Source organism: Ovis canadensis, chromosome X (genome assembly GCF_042477335.2).
Source record: "Ovis canadensis isolate MfBH-ARS-UI-01 breed Bighorn chromosome X, ARS-UI_OviCan_v2, whole genome shotgun sequence".
NCBI lineage: Eukaryota > Metazoa > Chordata > Mammalia > Artiodactyla > Bovidae > Ovis > Ovis canadensis.
In genome coordinates, this window is record NC_091727.1 from 117,494,716 (window position 1) to 117,512,176 (window position 17,461).

A 17,461-nucleotide genomic window follows, 5' to 3' on the forward strand; every position below is an offset into this window, starting at 1 on the left:
GAAGAAGGTGAGTTTACAATTTATGGAAAAAGCCTACCCGGCACTATGCCTATCCTGAGGCATGGGGGAGGAGCAGTGTCTATGAATGGCGGGACCCTCTCCACCCAGTGAGATGACACAATTATTCTTGCTTCAAACCCCACAAGCTAGGGGAGCCTGTGAGTGAAAAGGGGCCATTGGCAGTGATAACTCAGCCAGGACCAGGGCCCCTCAGGGCCGAACTTCTGCTCAGCAGGAAGGATGGAGCCCTGACACTCCACCTCACTCCCAGGGGTAGGGGTGGGCTCCAGGCCACAGGCCTGGGCAGTGACCCCCTTGAGATGTGCAGGCCAGGTCGAGTCCAGAGACTCCCGCAGGCCTGCTGGCTCCCTGCCTTCTTCAGTTTCCGTGAACAGAGGAGGGGCTGGGACTCAGCACCCTGTGCTCTCTACCCCAGGGCTTTCGTCTCTCCTAGGGAGATGGCACCCCTGTGTCGGTGCTTCTCTTTGGTGAGCACCCACAGCCCGGTCTGGCCGTGACACGTGGTCTAGGAGGCCAATGACAGCACAAGTCACTCCCTGTGGGCGTGGGGTGGGGCCTCACCTGGGGGCGCAGGCCCTCGTTGTACCCACCACCACAGCACGAGCATCACACCTGGCTACAGGTACGGAAACCTCCCGGGAGGCCTTGCAGAGGAGCCAAAGCGAGATGGGAAGAGGGCGGGAAGACCCTCTGGAGACAGTCAGGCCTGGCAGGTAGAAGAGAAGCACCATTGACAGAGAGACGGATTCAAAAGCCCCGTGATTCAGTCAACAGACACCTACCTGTGCAAACTCCGTCGGGGGGCGGGGGGTCGCAAATTTGAAGAAGGTCTGGACAATTCCCCTAAAGGGCCTGTGCTTTTCCAGGGGAGCCAAACAGTGTCCACACATCTCAGTGCAACCAGGAGAGCCTGTGGGGGTCGCAGGGGGAGCAGATACAGAAGAGAAGGCTTCCTGGAGGGGTGGGCCTGGGGCCGGGCTGTAAAGGAGAGCTCAGGACTGATCAGGGAGTGTGCCCTGCCACGCCCGCCAGGAAGCAGAGACCTCTTCCAGCTGTTGTGGCCCTGGGTCCTTCCCCTGTTTCTCCTTTCCCGACTCTGATGATGGATCTGCAAAGGGAAAGGATGTGGCCACTTCTGTTGACCAGTGGGGAGTGGGGTGGGGAAAGCAAGCACCTTCCCTTAAGGAAATCTGTCATCGATGTCCAAGTGTCTTCCCCTCTAGACCACGAATTAGGGCAAGTCACAAATCCTGGATATCTGTCAATCCCCAGCCCCCAGGACAACTCCCAGTATACAGTAAGTGCTCAGTAGATGCTTAGCGAATGGCTGAATAGCTAGGGTCTGGAACATTTGTCTTGTAACTTCAAATGGACAACCCAGCTTTTCATGACCTGAGAAGACACTTGTTTTCCTATAATAACCCTCTTCCTTCCCCCACCCCAAGACTCAGGCTTTTATTATAGCCAAGGAGACTCTGAGACATCATGTGCACTTTAACACAAGCCCTGCAGAAACAACATCCTGCCTTTCTGGTCAGGGGATGCTACCATCTTTTCAAACTCAAGCTCTCCATCCTCTTGGAAGACTTCCCTAAGAAAAGCCCTCACACAGTGACCCCTCCTACCTCTCCTGGCTACACAGTTGAGTGAGTCATTCATTATATTATCGGTAAATGTGTTTGAATCATAGAGATGTTTCATGTGCGGCCTTTTCTCCCAAAGAGATGGTGAACCTCTTGGTGAGTCAGAGATGGTAGCCCCTGCTTTTCTGTGCCCAGGAATGTTTCCCAAAATGTAATGCACACAGTCAGTTCAGTTCAGTCGCTCAGTCGTGTCCAACTCTTTGCAGCACATCAAGCCTCCCTGTTCATCACCAACTCCCGGAGTCTACCCAAACCCATGTCCATCAAGTCGGTGATGCCATCCAACCATCTCATCCTCTGTCATCCCCTTCTCCTCCTGCCCTCAAACTTTCCCAGCATCAGGATCTTTTCAAATGAGACAGCTCTTCCCATCAGGTGGCCAAAGTACTGGAGTTTCAGCTTCAACATCAGTCCTTCCAATGAACACCCAGGACTGATCTCCTTTAGGATGGACTGGTTGGATCTCTTTGCAGTTCAAGGGACTCTCAAGAGTCTTCTCCAACACCACAGTTCAAAACCATCAATTCTTCGGTGCTCAGCTTTCTTTATAGTCCAACACTCACATCCATAAATGACTATGGGAAAAACCATAGCTTTGACTAAATGGACATTTGTTGCAAAGTGATGTTTCTGCTTTTTAATATGCTGTCTAGGTTGGCTATAACTTTCCTTCCAAAGAGTAAGCATCTTTTAATTTCATGGCTGCAATCACCATCTGCAATGATTTTGGGGCCCAGAAAAATAAAGTCTGACACTGTTTCCACTGTTTCCCCATCTATTTCCCATGAAGTGATGGGACCAGATGCCATGATCTTCGTTTTCTGAATGTTGAGCTTTAAGCCAACTTTTTCACTCTCCTCTTTCACTTTCATCAAGAGGCTTTTTAGTTCCTCTTCACCTTCTGCCATAAGGGTGGTGTCATCTGCATATCTGAGGTTACTGATATTTCTCCCAGCAATCTTAATTCCAGCTTGTGCTTCCTCCAGCCCAGCGTGTCTCATGATGTACTCTGCATAGAAATTAAATAAGCAGGGTGACAATATACAGCCTTGACGTACTCCTTTTCCTATTTGGAACCAGACTGTTGTTCCACGTACAGTTCTAACTGTTGCTTCTGTTGCTAACTGTTGCTAGTGGAGGCGATGGAATTCCAGTTGAGCTATTTCAAATCCTGAAAGATGATTCTGTGAAAGTGCTGCACTCAATATGCCAGCAAATTTGGAAAACTCAGCAGTGGCCACAGGACTGGAAAAAGTCCGCTTTCATTTCAGTCCCAAAGAAAGGCAATGCCAAAGAATGCTCAAACTACCGCACAATTGCACTCATCTCACATGCTAGTAAAGTGATGCTTAAAATTCTGCAAGCCAGGCTTCAGCAATACGTGAACCGTGAAGTTCCAGATGTTCAATCTGGTTTTAGTAAAGGCAGAAGAACCAGAGATCAAATTGCCAACATCCAATGGATCATCAAGAAAGCAAGAGAGTTCTAGAAAACCATCTATTTCTGCTTTATTGACTATGCCAAAGCCTTTGACTGTGTGGATCACAATAAACTGGAAAATGCACACAGGTGTGCAGTAAATACTTGCTGATTTAAGGGAAGGCAGAAAACTGATTGGACGTTTTAGGGATCCACAAGGCCCAGACATTCACTTGGACTGGGTAACTAACCTTGAGAACCTTCAGCTCTCAAGTTGCTCTAGAAGCTGCAGAGGTGAGAAACAATCCTGTTTCAACTTCAGATTGAGAGATCAGGAAATCCTGGTTATAGATCTGATTCTGCCACTAACTAGTATGAACTTTGGTAAGCCAGTTAGCTGCTTTTGTCCTCAGTTTCCTCAATTAAAAAATAGGGAGATTGCTACAATCTAGCTAAGACAGCACGGCAGAATTTGTATGTACCCTCCCGCATGAAACAACCGAGAAAAAAAAAAATCCAGACAGTATGAAGCAACAATTTTCAAAACACTATATATTAGGCAACAAAGAACAGTGATCATAGAGAGATGGAAAGCAAATGAGATGAGCCCTATGAATGACCAGCTTATTTTTAAAACAACTTTATTGAGATATAATGCATATCCATAAACATTATAATTAGTTATAATTCACATTCATCCATTTCAATTATACAGTTCAATGGTTTTTAGTCTATTCACCAACATGTGTGATCATCACTAATGTTAGAACATTTTCATCACCTCAGAAAGAAATCTCATAGCCTTTAGTTTTCTATTCCCTATTCCCTCCAGCCCTAAGCAACTACCAATCTACTTTCTGTCTATAGATTTCCTTATTCTGGACATTTCAAATAAATGGAATCATATAATATGTGGTCTTTTGTAACTGGCTTCTTTGACTCAGTATAATGTTTTCCAAGATGCATCCATGTTGTAGCCTGTATCAGTAAGCACTTTGTTCCTTTTATGGCCAAACAATGTTCCATCGTATGGATATAGCACTTTAATTTATGCATTCATCAGTTAATGGACATTTGCGTTGTTTGGGGCTTCCCAGGTGGCGCCAGTAGTAAAGAATCCATCTGCCAATGCAGGAGACGCAAGAGACACAGGTTCAATCCCTGGGTCAGTAGGATCCCCTGGAGTAGGATATGACAACCCACTCCAGTGTTCTTGCTTGGAAAATTCCATGGACAGAGGAGCCCGGCAGGCTACAGTCCATGGGGTCACAAAGAGTCGGAGAGGACTGAACTATTGAGCACACACACACATACCTACCTTTTGGTTATTATGAATAATGCTGCTATACACAAGGTTTTTTGTGGGCATATATTTTCCTTTCTCTTGGAAGGAAGATATTCTTCAATTCTTGGAGGAGAATTGTTGGATTTTTTTTTTAACTGAAGGATAAATGCTTTACAGAATTGTGTTGGTTTCTGCCAAACATCAACATGAATCAGCCATAGGTATTCATATGTCCCCTCCCTGTTCTTTGTTTTCAAGATTCCTTTGACTATTCTGTGTCACATGCAATTCCTTGTGAATTTTAAAATCAGCTTGCCATTTGCTAAAGAGAAGCCAGCTGAGATTCTTATATAGATTGCATCAAATCCATAAATCAATTTGGAAAGAACTGCCATCTTAATAATATTGTCTTCCAATCCATGAGCATAGAATGTGTTCCCAAATAATTTCTTTCAATAGTGTCTTGTAATTTTCAGGGTATAAGTTGTATATTCCTTCTCTTAGCTTTATTCCTAAATATTTCATTCTTTTTGATGCTACTGTAAATTAAACTGTCTTTGCAATCTTCTTGGATTGTTCATTTTAAGTATACAGACACACAATTGATTATTGTATATTGATCCTGTATTCTGCAATCATGCTGAACTTTATAGTTAGTTATAATAGGTGTTTTGTTTTCTTTGCAGATTCCTTGAGATTTTCTACATACAAGATCATGTCATCTGCATATAGAGATAATGTTACTTTTCCCTTTCCAATGTGGCTGCCTTTTATTTCTTTTTTCCCACCTACTTTCCCTGGATAGAATTCCATTAAATTGTTGAGCTGCAGACATTGTTTTGTTTCTAAGTGTAAGGGTATAAAGCACCTATACTTTCCCCATTAAGTAGATTAGCTGTGGGTCATAGAAGTCCTCTGTCAAGGTGAGAAAGTTCTTTTCTATCTCTAGTTTGTTGAGTGTTTCTATCATAAAAGGCTATTGGATTTTGTCAAATTCTTTTTTTTAATCTATTGAGATGATCATGTGATTCTGTTTTTTATTCAATCATTACAATACACTACATTAACTTATTTTCAGATGTTAAACCAACTGTATATTCGTAGGATAAATCCCACTTTTCATATTGCATAAGTGAAGTGAAGTGAAGTGAAGTGAAGTCACTCAGTCGTGTCCGACTCTTTGCGACCCCATGGACTGTAGGCTACCAGGCTCCTCAGTCCATGGGATTTTCCAGGCAAGAGTACTGGAGTGGGTTGCCATTTCCTTCTCCATAAGTCTTTTAGATATTGTCAGATTCAGTTTGCTAGTATTTTGTTGAGGATTTTTGTACCTATAGTCATAAAAGACAATAATCTATAATTTTCTTTCCTTGTGATGTCTTTGGTTTTGGCATAAGGGTAATACTGTAATCCTGAATATTCACTGAAAGGGCTAATACTGAAGCTGAAGCACCAATACTTTGGTCACCTGATGCAAAGAACCAACTCAGTGGAAAAGACCCTGACGCTGGGAAAGATTGAAGGGAGGAGAAGTGGACAACAGAGGATGAGATGGTTGGATGGCATTACCAATTCAATGGACATGAGTTTGAGCAAACTCTGAGAGATGAAGAATAGTGAAGCCTGGCATGTTGCAGTCCACAGGGTTGCAAAGAGTCAGACACGACTGAGTGACTGAACAACAATATATATATACACATGTATCTATATAGTAATTGTATTACATGTTCTTAATTGTAAAAGTAATTGTATTACATGTATATACATACTATATATATAGTAATGTATATATATATATATGCATATATATATATAAAATGTGTGAACAGGCATACATAGAAATGATACATGCAAATGTAGCATATATATAAACACATGTATGGGAATGTTAAGATTTTCCCTGGTGGCTCAAATGGTAAAGAGTCTGCATGCAATGCAGGAGACCTAAGTTCAATCCCTGGGTCAGGAAGATACCCTGGAGAAGGAAATGGCAACCCACTCTAGTATTCTTGCTTGGAAAATCCCATGGACAGAGGAGCCTGGCAGGCTACACTCCATGGGGTCATAAAGAGCCAGACACAACTGAGTGACTAACACACATGAGGATGATAGCACACTTAGCATAGTGGTTATCTCTTGGGAGGTATATTAGTACGTAGTATAACCAATTACTCCCAAAACTTAGCTGCTTAAAACACACTTTCAGGAATCTAGGCATGGCTTAGCTAGGTCATCTGCATCAGGGCCTCTCACAAGCCTGCAATCAAGGCACTGGCCAGGGATGCTGCTTCACCTGAAGGCTCTACTGAGAAGTATCTGCTTCCAAGTTCAGTCACATGGTTGTTTGCAGGATTCCGGTCATACACTGTTGGACAAAGGATTCAGTTCCTCATAAGCTGTTGGCCGCAGGCCTCCTTGAGTCTCTGGCATGTGGGTCTCCCCATACAGCACGTGGAAATACGGCATCAAGCTTCATTAAAGTAAGAGGGCAAAAGAGAGTGCCAGTGGGATGGAAGTCACAATCTTCTGTAACCTAATCACAGAAGTGCCATCCCATCATTTTGCCATATTCTCTACATTAGAATAAAGTCACTAAGTCCAACCTAATTAGAGATTTCTCTGAAGTTAACATACAGATGGCCAAGAGGCACATGAAAAGATGCTCAACATTGCTAATTATTAGAGAAATGCATATCAAAACTATGAAGTAGCACCTCACACTGGTCAGAATGGCTATTATCAAAAAGCCTATAAATAATAAGTGCTAGAGAGGATATAGAGAAAGGGAAACCCTTCTACACTGTGAGAATGTAAATTGGTACAGCCACTATGGAAAACAATCTGGAGGTTCCTTAAAAAACTAAAAATAGAACTACCATATCTAGCAATCCCACTCCTGAGCATATGTCTGGAAAAGACGAAGACTCTAATTCAAAAAGATACATGCACCTCAGTGTTCACTGCAGCACCATTTACAATAGCAAAGACATGGACATCTTAGTGTTCATCGACAGGTGAACAGATAAAGAAGATGTGGTATATGTGTGTATACACACGCATATGTACAATGGAATATAACTCAACCACAAGAAAAATGAAATACTTCCATTTGCATATCATACTAAGTGAAATAAGTCAGGCAGAGGAAGACAAATACATAATATAATTTATATGTGGAATGTGAAAAAAACAAATCAACTTATTTACAGAACAGAAACAGACTCAAAGACATAGAAAATAAACTTATGGTTACCAAAGGGGAAAGAGTAGGGGAGGGATAAATTAGGAGTATGGAACTAATAGATACACATCAATGTACATAAAATAAACAACAGGATTTGCTGTATAGCACAGGGAACTATATTAAATATCTTGTAATAACCTATAATGAAAAATAATCGGAAGCTGTACACCTGAAACTAATACAATACTATTGATCAACTATAGTTAAATAAATAGATTAAAAAAAATAAAAGCAGTATAGCTTTCCTGGTGGCTCAGTGGTAAAGAATCCATCTGCCAGTGTGCAGGAGACAAGGGTTTGATCCCTGGTCTGGGAACATCCCACATACCACAGAGCATCTAAGTCTATTGTTTCAACTATTAAGCCCATGCTCTAGACCCAGGGGCTGCAACTACTGAGCCCATGTGCTGCACCTATTGAAGCCCAAGTGCCCTAGAGCCTGTGCTCCACAATAAGAGAAGCCCCTACTCCTTGCAATTAGAGAAAGCCCGGGCAGCAACAAAGACCCAGCACAGGCAAAAATAAGTAAGATAAATAAAAAAGTAGTGCACCAGGAATTATAGCAGCCATAGTTGGTGAAAAATTCATTTTCCCTACCCTTAGGAAGTTCCAGGTAAGGTTGGAAACTCTTGGCATCATTTGTATTCAATAAGGGTGTTAATCATACACATGCTCAGAATGCAGATTTTCTGGCCAACATCAATACACTTTATGATTGCTCTACTCTATGAGCTACAGAGCAGAATAAAATCCTTCAGTTTAGGACCAACAGTTTGGAGGAAATAGCCTTTGGAGGAAAATGAAGATGACAGCTGTATGCTCATTCTGTACAACTTGGAATGGTATGTTGCCCATTCTCCAAATAGTAATTACAAACTTTAAGCAGGAAATTCAGTTCAACCTAGCAAATCTGGAACAAACACCAAGTATAGCATGTGGCGGCTCCAGTGACGACTGCCATATTCTCTCTCCCTTTCTTAAGAAAACACATCTGTGGCTCCATCACAGTTCTCTTAAGAACTGGTAAGGGAATCTCACCTTTCTCTCCTGTGAAAGAGAAACCTTTCAGTACACACCCCACCCATTGCTTGCCCCTTGGGCACAGAAGCACAGAACATGCCATTTTGGAAAGGTTGCAGGCCTGTGCTCTTTTTCTTTGCAATTACTTTAATTCCCCCAAATAATCCTTTGACTTTCCAATTCTCAGAAGAGAAACTGAAAAGATGAGGAGAGGGCAGAAACATCTAACCACACTGTCTCATACTATGCTTACGACCTCAAGCCCATATCTTCACAAAGTGAAGCTTTTGCAGAATTCATAATTGAGGGCCTTAAACAGGCGTTGAGAGAGTTTTAAAGCACTTCTTAAAATTCCCAGAAATAGGATTTACCAAATGTTCAAAAATAATTATGATGAATCACAATCGTGAAGAAACAGTTTTCCATCTTTATTACAAAGTTATTTTTAAAGTGTTTCTTCATGAATCATACAAAATAACTGATTGCAACACAAACTGTCATCTTCATAACTATTTCTGAGAGGGGGAAACTCTGGTTTAAAAAAAAGGCAATCAATATTTTAATTGAAAAAACTAATTTCTGAACCATAAAAAGTGATACAGTAATGAAACAATGGACTCCTCAAGTGTAAATTATCTCATTATTTAATGTTACTATTCTTAAATTTTGATGCAATTCTAATCCAGAGTAAATCACTAAACTCTCTTGGTAAAAAGGCAAATTCTTCCAGACTATTCAATTCTTTCAGGATCAGAGCAATACTATGTGTTAGTTTTTGAAATGGGAACTGTAAACAGAGAGATATATTGATGATAGAGTCTATGAATTCTCTGTCCAGACAGGTTTCTATTCGGAGTGAAGGGATGAGCACTAAATACTTTCACAGGGACTGACACTGCAAACCATTCTTTTGTGTGTGTGTGTGTGTGTGTGTGTGTTTTTAAGGGGGAAGCATTTTAGTAAAAAGTATGATCTCTACTCTCAGGTCCTTCTGTTCTCATCACTACTATGAATATCAAGCATCTGGTTGTACTGACACTCTTATTCTCAGGACACAATGTTCTGAATGAAGTGGAGGGTGTTCGGCACTTATAGAACTGTACTGAGATGTTCTCCCTACTAGAGCCCTCTTCGTGTCAGCTGTTCCTCCCATCATGACCATTGGCATTTCTGAGAGCACCTATCAAATTTTATTATGACATAAATTATACATCGTATTTCCTATTAGACTGTGAACTTCCTGAAGGTAGGGATATGTCTTTTAAGTATTACCTTAAGTGTTTTCTAACACAATGCCTCAAACATTGTTATGATGATAATAACAACTCATTGTGCCCTTACTATGTGTTATTGTTCAGCCTCTAAGTTGTGTCCAACTCTTTGCGACCCCATGGACTGCAGCACGCCAGGCTCCTTTGTCCATCACTATCTCCCAGAGTCTGCTCAAACTCACGTCCATTGAGTTGATGATGCCATCCAACCATCTTATCCTCTGTCACCCACTGCTCCTCTTGCCCTCAATCTTTCCCAGCATCAGAATCTTTTCCAATGAGTCAGTTCTTTGCATCAAGTGGCCAAAGTATTGGAGCTTCAGCATCAGTTCTTCCAATGAATATTCAGGGTTGATTTCCTTTAGGATTCACTGGTTTGATCTCCTTGCTGTCCAAGGAACTCTCAAGAGTCTTCTCCAACACTACAATTCAAAAGCATTGGTTCTTCAGTGTTCAGCCTTCTTTATGGTCCAACTCTCACATCCATACATGACTGACTACTGGAAAAACCATAGCTTTAACAAGACAGACCTTTGTCGTCAAAGTGATGTCTCTGCTTTTTTAATATGCTGTCTAGGTTTGTCATAGCTTTTCTTCGAAGGAGCAAGTGTCTTTTAATTTTGTGGCTGCAGTCACCATCCACAGTGATTTTGGAGCACAAGAAAATAAGCCCTTATTATGTACCAGGTCCTGCATTCTAAGCACTTTATGTGCTTTGATTAACTCAACTGATTTGTCACAGTGACCCTATGTGGGAAGGACTATCCTGATTTTACAAATGAGGAAACAACAGGTTGAGTAACTTGTCCAAGACTATACATTTAACTTAGGTACAGACACAGGATTAGAACCCAAGCAGTCCAGCTCCAGAGTAATGCTCTTAACCTCTAAATAGCGCACTCTGCTCCCTAGAGTAGATGTTCAATAATTTTCAAGAGAAATATTTGAGTTTTCTCTAAACACATTTTAAACTCAAACATATAAATGAACTGGTCTTTCAAAGATACTGCCCTGGGACGCTTCTATTGCTCAAAACCTTTTGTAATCCCTTCTTTGGAATTGTTTTCAAAGCCAGTTTATGAATTTCAGAAGAAAAGTAATCAATACATTGTGATCACTGGTCATTTTAACTAAAGACATTGTCATTCAGTATGATGAATACCTTATTTTCCCAACAAATAACAAAGATACACTGATCCAAGCAGGGCTTGCTCTGTTCTTGAGGCTTACCTGCCCTTAAAAACCAAACAACCCCAGGATCACACAAAACTGTCCTCAGAGAGAGAAAAAGGGGCTTAGGAGGTGGGTAAGTACTGCTCACCATGGGTGGGCTCAGTGCTTAAAGAAGATGAGAGATGGAGGAAAGTGCTATGGATACCCAAGTTGCATGCGGAGGCAAGAGTTTGAAGGCTCTCTTCTCTGTAATGCTCATTGGCCAGGTGGCCTAACCCTAATTTTGTGAAACCTTTGAAGAATGCAAGATAAGGGACACATAATGAGGAAGCTCAAGTGAGGTATGCGATGCTGCCTAGGAAGAACAGGCCTTTCTGGGATTTGAGAGTGAAACCATCATGAGTCAGAGGACACAATGGGCACTCAGGAGACTGGACCACCTGCTCAGCAAAGAGCACCAAAGGCAAACTTGATCTGTTTCACAGGTCTGTCTAGAGCTGGGCCCAGTGAGCTCAAAAAGTAGGGGGCAAGAGATGGTAGGATGGAAAAAATATTTGCTCATGTACCATTTATTTATCCATTGAGCACATGAAATGTTTAAAGAAATGTGAGAGACAGCTGGAGCTGCAGAAAAGAAAGTAATACAGTTCCTGCCCTCAAGCAGTCTGTGATCCCAAGGGACTCCAGGGCTGTGCAGAACTTCTGTCTTGTTGCTAAGATATAGAACAGTGAGAGATGTCTTCTCTAGACTTGCCACATCCTCTCTCTAGCACTACCATCCCTGGGGGTGGAAGGTGACAGAAATCTTCTCTGGAAAGTTCCCTCTCAGTCTTACAACTCTACTTAAGAGGCTGAGAATCAGTGGGGTTTTTTTGTTGGCTTTTGTTTGTTTGGGCCGTACCACACTTCTTGCAAGATCTTAGTTCCCCAGCCCAGGATTGAACCCATGCCTTAGGCAGTGAAAGTACACAGTCCTAACCACTGGATCACCAGGGAATCCCCAGAACCTGCGTTTTCAAGCATGGCCTCAGAATCCTTTAGATTTTACAAAGGATGTAGGAATAGTCTTACAAAAGATTTCCCTATGTGTTCCTAGTTCACTGGAAAATTTATTATTTTTTAAAATATAAATCTATTTATTTTAATTGGAGGCTAATTACTTTACAGTATTGTATTGGTGTTGCCATACATCAACATGATTTATGTGTCAACTTGACTGACCTAAGGGGTGCTCAGATTAAACATCATTTCTGGGTGTGTCTATGAGGGTGTTTCTGGATGAGATTAACATTTGAATTGGTGGACTCAGGAAAGGAGACTGAACTCCCCAATGTGGGCATCATCAAATCCATCAAGGGCCTGAATAGAACACCAGGTACAAGGAGGCACTCATCCCTTTTGCTTCTTGTATGCTTGACTGAGCTGGGACATTGATCTTCTGCCCCTGTACTGAGATTCACAGCACTGGCTTCCCTGCTTCTCAGGCCTTCGGACTTGGACTGGAATTCATCCATTCTCTAAGAATTACACCACTGGCTTTCCTGAGCCTCCAGTTTGCAGACAGCAGATCTTGTGACTTCTTACTTCCATAATATTGTGAACCAATTCCTCATTATATTATATACACACACATATCTATCTATCTATCTTATTGGTTCTATTTTTCTGGACTAATAGAATTTGCCTGACTAATACATTTGCCTATTGTATAAGGTAGTGTCATTCAAACGTTTTTTTCTTATTAGGAGTTGAATTCATTTTGTAAACACATTTCACAGAGAAAATCCACACTTAAAACATAAAACAGAACAACTCTGACTAAGGTAGGGTGAGGTCTAAAGCCTCCACTTCTCAGCTCTTTCATCTATTACTGATAATAACTCTCAGCAAGCTAGGAATACAAAGGAACTTCATCAACCTGATAAAGAGCATCTATGAAGAACCTATACCTACCATCATACTTAATATTGAAAGACAGAGTTCTTCCCCTATAAGAAGATCAGTAATAAATCAAGATGTCCAGTCTCACTGTTTATATTAGCACTGACTAGAGGTTCTGGTCAAAGCATTTGGGCAAGAAAAGATGTGCAAAACTTGTATACTGAAAACGATAAAGCTTTGCTGGGAGAAACTACAGAAAATCTAAAAAGTGCTTTATACCTTATTTATGGGTTAGAAGACTCAATATTGTTCAGACAACAATTTTTCCCATATTGATTTATAGATTTAATACAATCCCTTTCAAATTCCCAGTAGGAACTTTTATAGAAAATGACAAGTTGATTTGAAAAGTCATATGTAAATGGAAATGACTGAGAACTGTCAAAGCAACTTTGAGGAAAGAACACATTCAGACGGTTTACACTACCTGATTTTAAGGTGTATTACAGGGACTTCCCAGAGTCTACTCAAACTCGTGTCCATTGAGTCAATGATGCCATCCAACCATCTCATCTTCTGTCACCCCCTTTTCCTCCTGCTTCAATCTTTCTTTTATGGACATCCATAGGCAAAGGTATTAAATATAATAATAAAACTAGACCTAAACCTCATACCTTACATATAAATTGACTCAAACTGGATCACAGATTTAAATATAAAATTATAAAATTTTAGAAGAAAACATAGCGGAAAATATTCATGACCTAGGGTGACCTAGGGTTAGGCGAAGAGTTCTTACACATTACACTAAAAGCACAACATATAAAAGAAAAAAAATCAATAAATTGAGCTTCCTCAAAATGAAAAACTTTTGCTCTGTGAAATACCCTGTTAGGAAGATAAAAAGACAAGCTATGGACTGGGAAAATATATTTGTAAATCACATCTCGAACAAAGGATTTGTATACAGAATATGTCAAGAACTCTTAAAACTCAACTGTGCCTTCACAAGAAATTGCAAAAAACAGCCAGAAAATACTACAGAGAGGTTGCATGTACTGACCATCTAGCGTCCCTCATCAGTGATATTTTCCATAATTAGAGTCATTGTCAAAACAAGACAATTAATTGGCACAATACAATTAAGTAGAGGCACAGTTATTTCCAAATAAAAATTACAAATTGATACTCAATTAAATTATTAGAAAACTTTGACATATGTTTGGAACAACTTGATTTGGTGAATCTATATTTTCAACTGTAAATTTTATGAACTCTAAGTATAGATCAAATATTCCTGGTGAAATTTATCCTCCACATTGAAACGTGCTGTAAGTATAAAAGACACACCAGATTTCAAAGACTTCATATAAAAATATCTCATTAATTTTACAGTGATCATATACTGAAATGAAAGCAGATCAGATTGATATACACGATACATCATTAAAATTAATTTCACCATTTTAAAAACTTTTTTAACGTGGCTACTAGAAAATTAAAAACTAGTATTCACATCATATTTCTATTGGATAGTGTTTCTCTAAGGTATCATAGAGGTAAAAACTGCAGGGAGCAGCTATCACCCTGGAGCTTTGGGGGTGTGGGAAGAGAAGAGTTTGTAATTACTAGAACTTGGGAGAAGGGCTCCCTGGAGCTAAACCTCAGGCTTCTGAAAAGGAGATACTTGCCAACTGGTGCCAAGATGTCTGAGTTTAGAGGAAGGTGCCTGTGTTGCTGGAACCAAGACTTCTGAAGAGAGGGGACAGATTGTTGGTAGTGTCTCTGAGAAGACATGATGAGGCAGATTCTTCCAAGTGTTGGAAAAACTGCAACCAGATTCAGCTGATGCTACAGGAAGGCACTGCTGTTTGCAGGGTGAAACACACAAGGCTGCAGTGATACAGGAACCACAAACAGACAGGAAAATCCACGGTAAGCAAACAGGCAGGAAGTCTCTACCTTCTCCAGCTTTGCGGTCTCCTTCTACTGCCCCCTATTGGCAGAACCTAACAAAGCTGCAGTTTTTCCAGTAGTCAAGAAGGGATGTGAGAGTTGGACCATAAAGAAGACTGAGCGCTGAAGAATTGATGGTTTTGAACTGTGGTGTTGGAGAAGACTCTTGAGAGTCCCTTGGACTGCAAGGAGATCCAATCCAGTCAATCCTAAAGGGAATCAGTCCTGTATAGTCATTGGAAGGACTGATGCTCAAGCTGAAGCTCCAATACTTTGGCCACCTGATGCAAAGAGCTGACTCATTTGAAAAGACCCTGATGCTGGGAAAGACTGAGGGCAGGAGGAGAAGGGGGCAACAGAGGATGAGATGGTTGGATGGCATCACTGACTCAATGGGCATGAATTTAAACAAACTCTGGGAGATAGTGATGGACAAGGAAGCCTGGCATCCATGAGGTCTCAAAGAGTCAGACACAACTGAGCAACTGAACAACAACAACATAGAGTTGGCCAGCAAAGCAGAAATGTGGCTTGTAGTGCCTTACTGCTGGCATTACAAAGCAGAGTTTGGAGTTGAGATAAGAACTTGGTTACTACCACAGTACAACTTTGACAAAGTCACTTAGCTAGCCTCCAAATATCTGTATTGTCCTTCCATCATTCCTGAGATGTGACTGGGAAGTGACTCCACAGACAAGAACTACCATTTCTCAGTTCCCTTTGCATTTAGGTGGGGCCTTCCTGACAAGTTCTTGCCAATGGAATGCTGGTGGAAGGGGTGTGGGTGACAATTAGGCCAATCCAAAAAGCTCACCTCCCTTCTCTACTCTCTGTTTTTCCCATCTATTGGCTGGTTGTCAGCATCCAGGGTGACCTTGGATGCTGTATGTTGAAATGACAAAGTTAATGTTACCTTCAGTTCAGTCGCTCAGTCGTGTCAGACTCTTTGCGACCCCATGAATCGCAGCATGCCAGGCCTCCCTGTCCATCACCAACTCCCAGAGTTCACTCAAACTTACATGCATCGTGTCAGTGATGCCATCCAGCCATCTCATCCTCTGTCATCCTCTTCTCCTCCTGCCCCCAATCCCTCCCAGCATCAGGGTCTTTTCCAATGAGTCAACTCTTTGCATGAGGTGGCCGAAGTACTGGAGTTTCAGCTTTAGCATCAGTCCTTCTAATGAACACCCAGGCTGATCTCCTTCAGAATGGACTGGTTGGATCTCCTTGCAGTCCAAGGGATGCTCAAGAGTCTTCTCCAACACCACAGTTCAAAAGCATTAATTCTTGGGCACTCAGGTTTCTTCACAGTCCAACTCTCACATCCATACATGACCACAGGAAAAACCATAGCCTTGTTACCTTAATGGATACATAATTCTGCAGACACTCTTACTTTGGCACCTAAGTAGAAATGGGCATAGTATCCCTAGTTGCCATGAGGTCACCAAGGAGGCATTTAAAAAAATTTTTAATTAGGGGATAATTGCTTTACAATGTTGTGTTTGTTTCTGCTATACAACACCGTGAATCAGCTATAAGTATACATATATCCCCTCCCTCTTCAGCCTCCCTCCTACCCACCACCCTTCCCACCCTTCTAGGTCATCACAGAGCACTGAGCTGAACTTGCCAAGGAGGTTTTTAAATCTACCAGCATGGAATTCACAAATGCTTATCAAAACTCTACTCCCATATATATCCATTTCCATATAAGAAGAAATATTTCTTTTACCTTTTGAACTTAAAGATTATTTAGCTGGGAAAATGCATACTCTTCTCAAGAGTTTTAGAGAATTTATTCATGTATTCTAAATTGGAGAGTACTTAGCATTGATAATGCTTCTGGTATTATATTGCAATTATGTTATAACAGCATACTATTAAACTTGTTAGAAAATCTGAGTAATTTTATGTAAAATGCACATTCAGGATGAGGGGATGAGGGTGAATTCTAGCACCTCTCTTCACCACAACAAAAGTGTTTTGTTTTTCAAATGATTCATATGCCAAATTATTAACAAGGGGTCATCTTCAGTCTCTGATTAAAGTCATATGTTAACATGCATTTGAACTCCCACCAACCCCTTCATTTAACCCAGGTGTAAAAGGTGGGATTTCGCTATGGGAATGGCCCTTGGGCACCAGTGTTATGGTGCACCAGTGCTGTTGTGGCTCAGTCCCTAAGTTGTGTCCTACTTTTTGCGACCCCATGGACTGCAGCACTCCAGGCCTCCCTGTCCATCACCAACTCCTGCAGCTTACTCAGACTCATGTCCATTGAGTTGGTGATGTCATCCAACCATCTCATTCTCTGTGGTCCCCTTCTCCTCTCACCCTCAATCTTTGCCAGCATCAAGATCTTTTCCAATGAGTCAGCTCTTCACATCAGGTGGCCAGTGTATTGGAGCTTCAGCTTCAGCATCAGTCCTTCCAGTGAATATTCAGGGTTGATTTTCTTTAGGATTGACTGGTTTGATCTTGCTGTCCAAAGGACTCTCACGAGTCTTCTCCAGCAACACAATTTGAAAGCATCAATTCTTTGGTG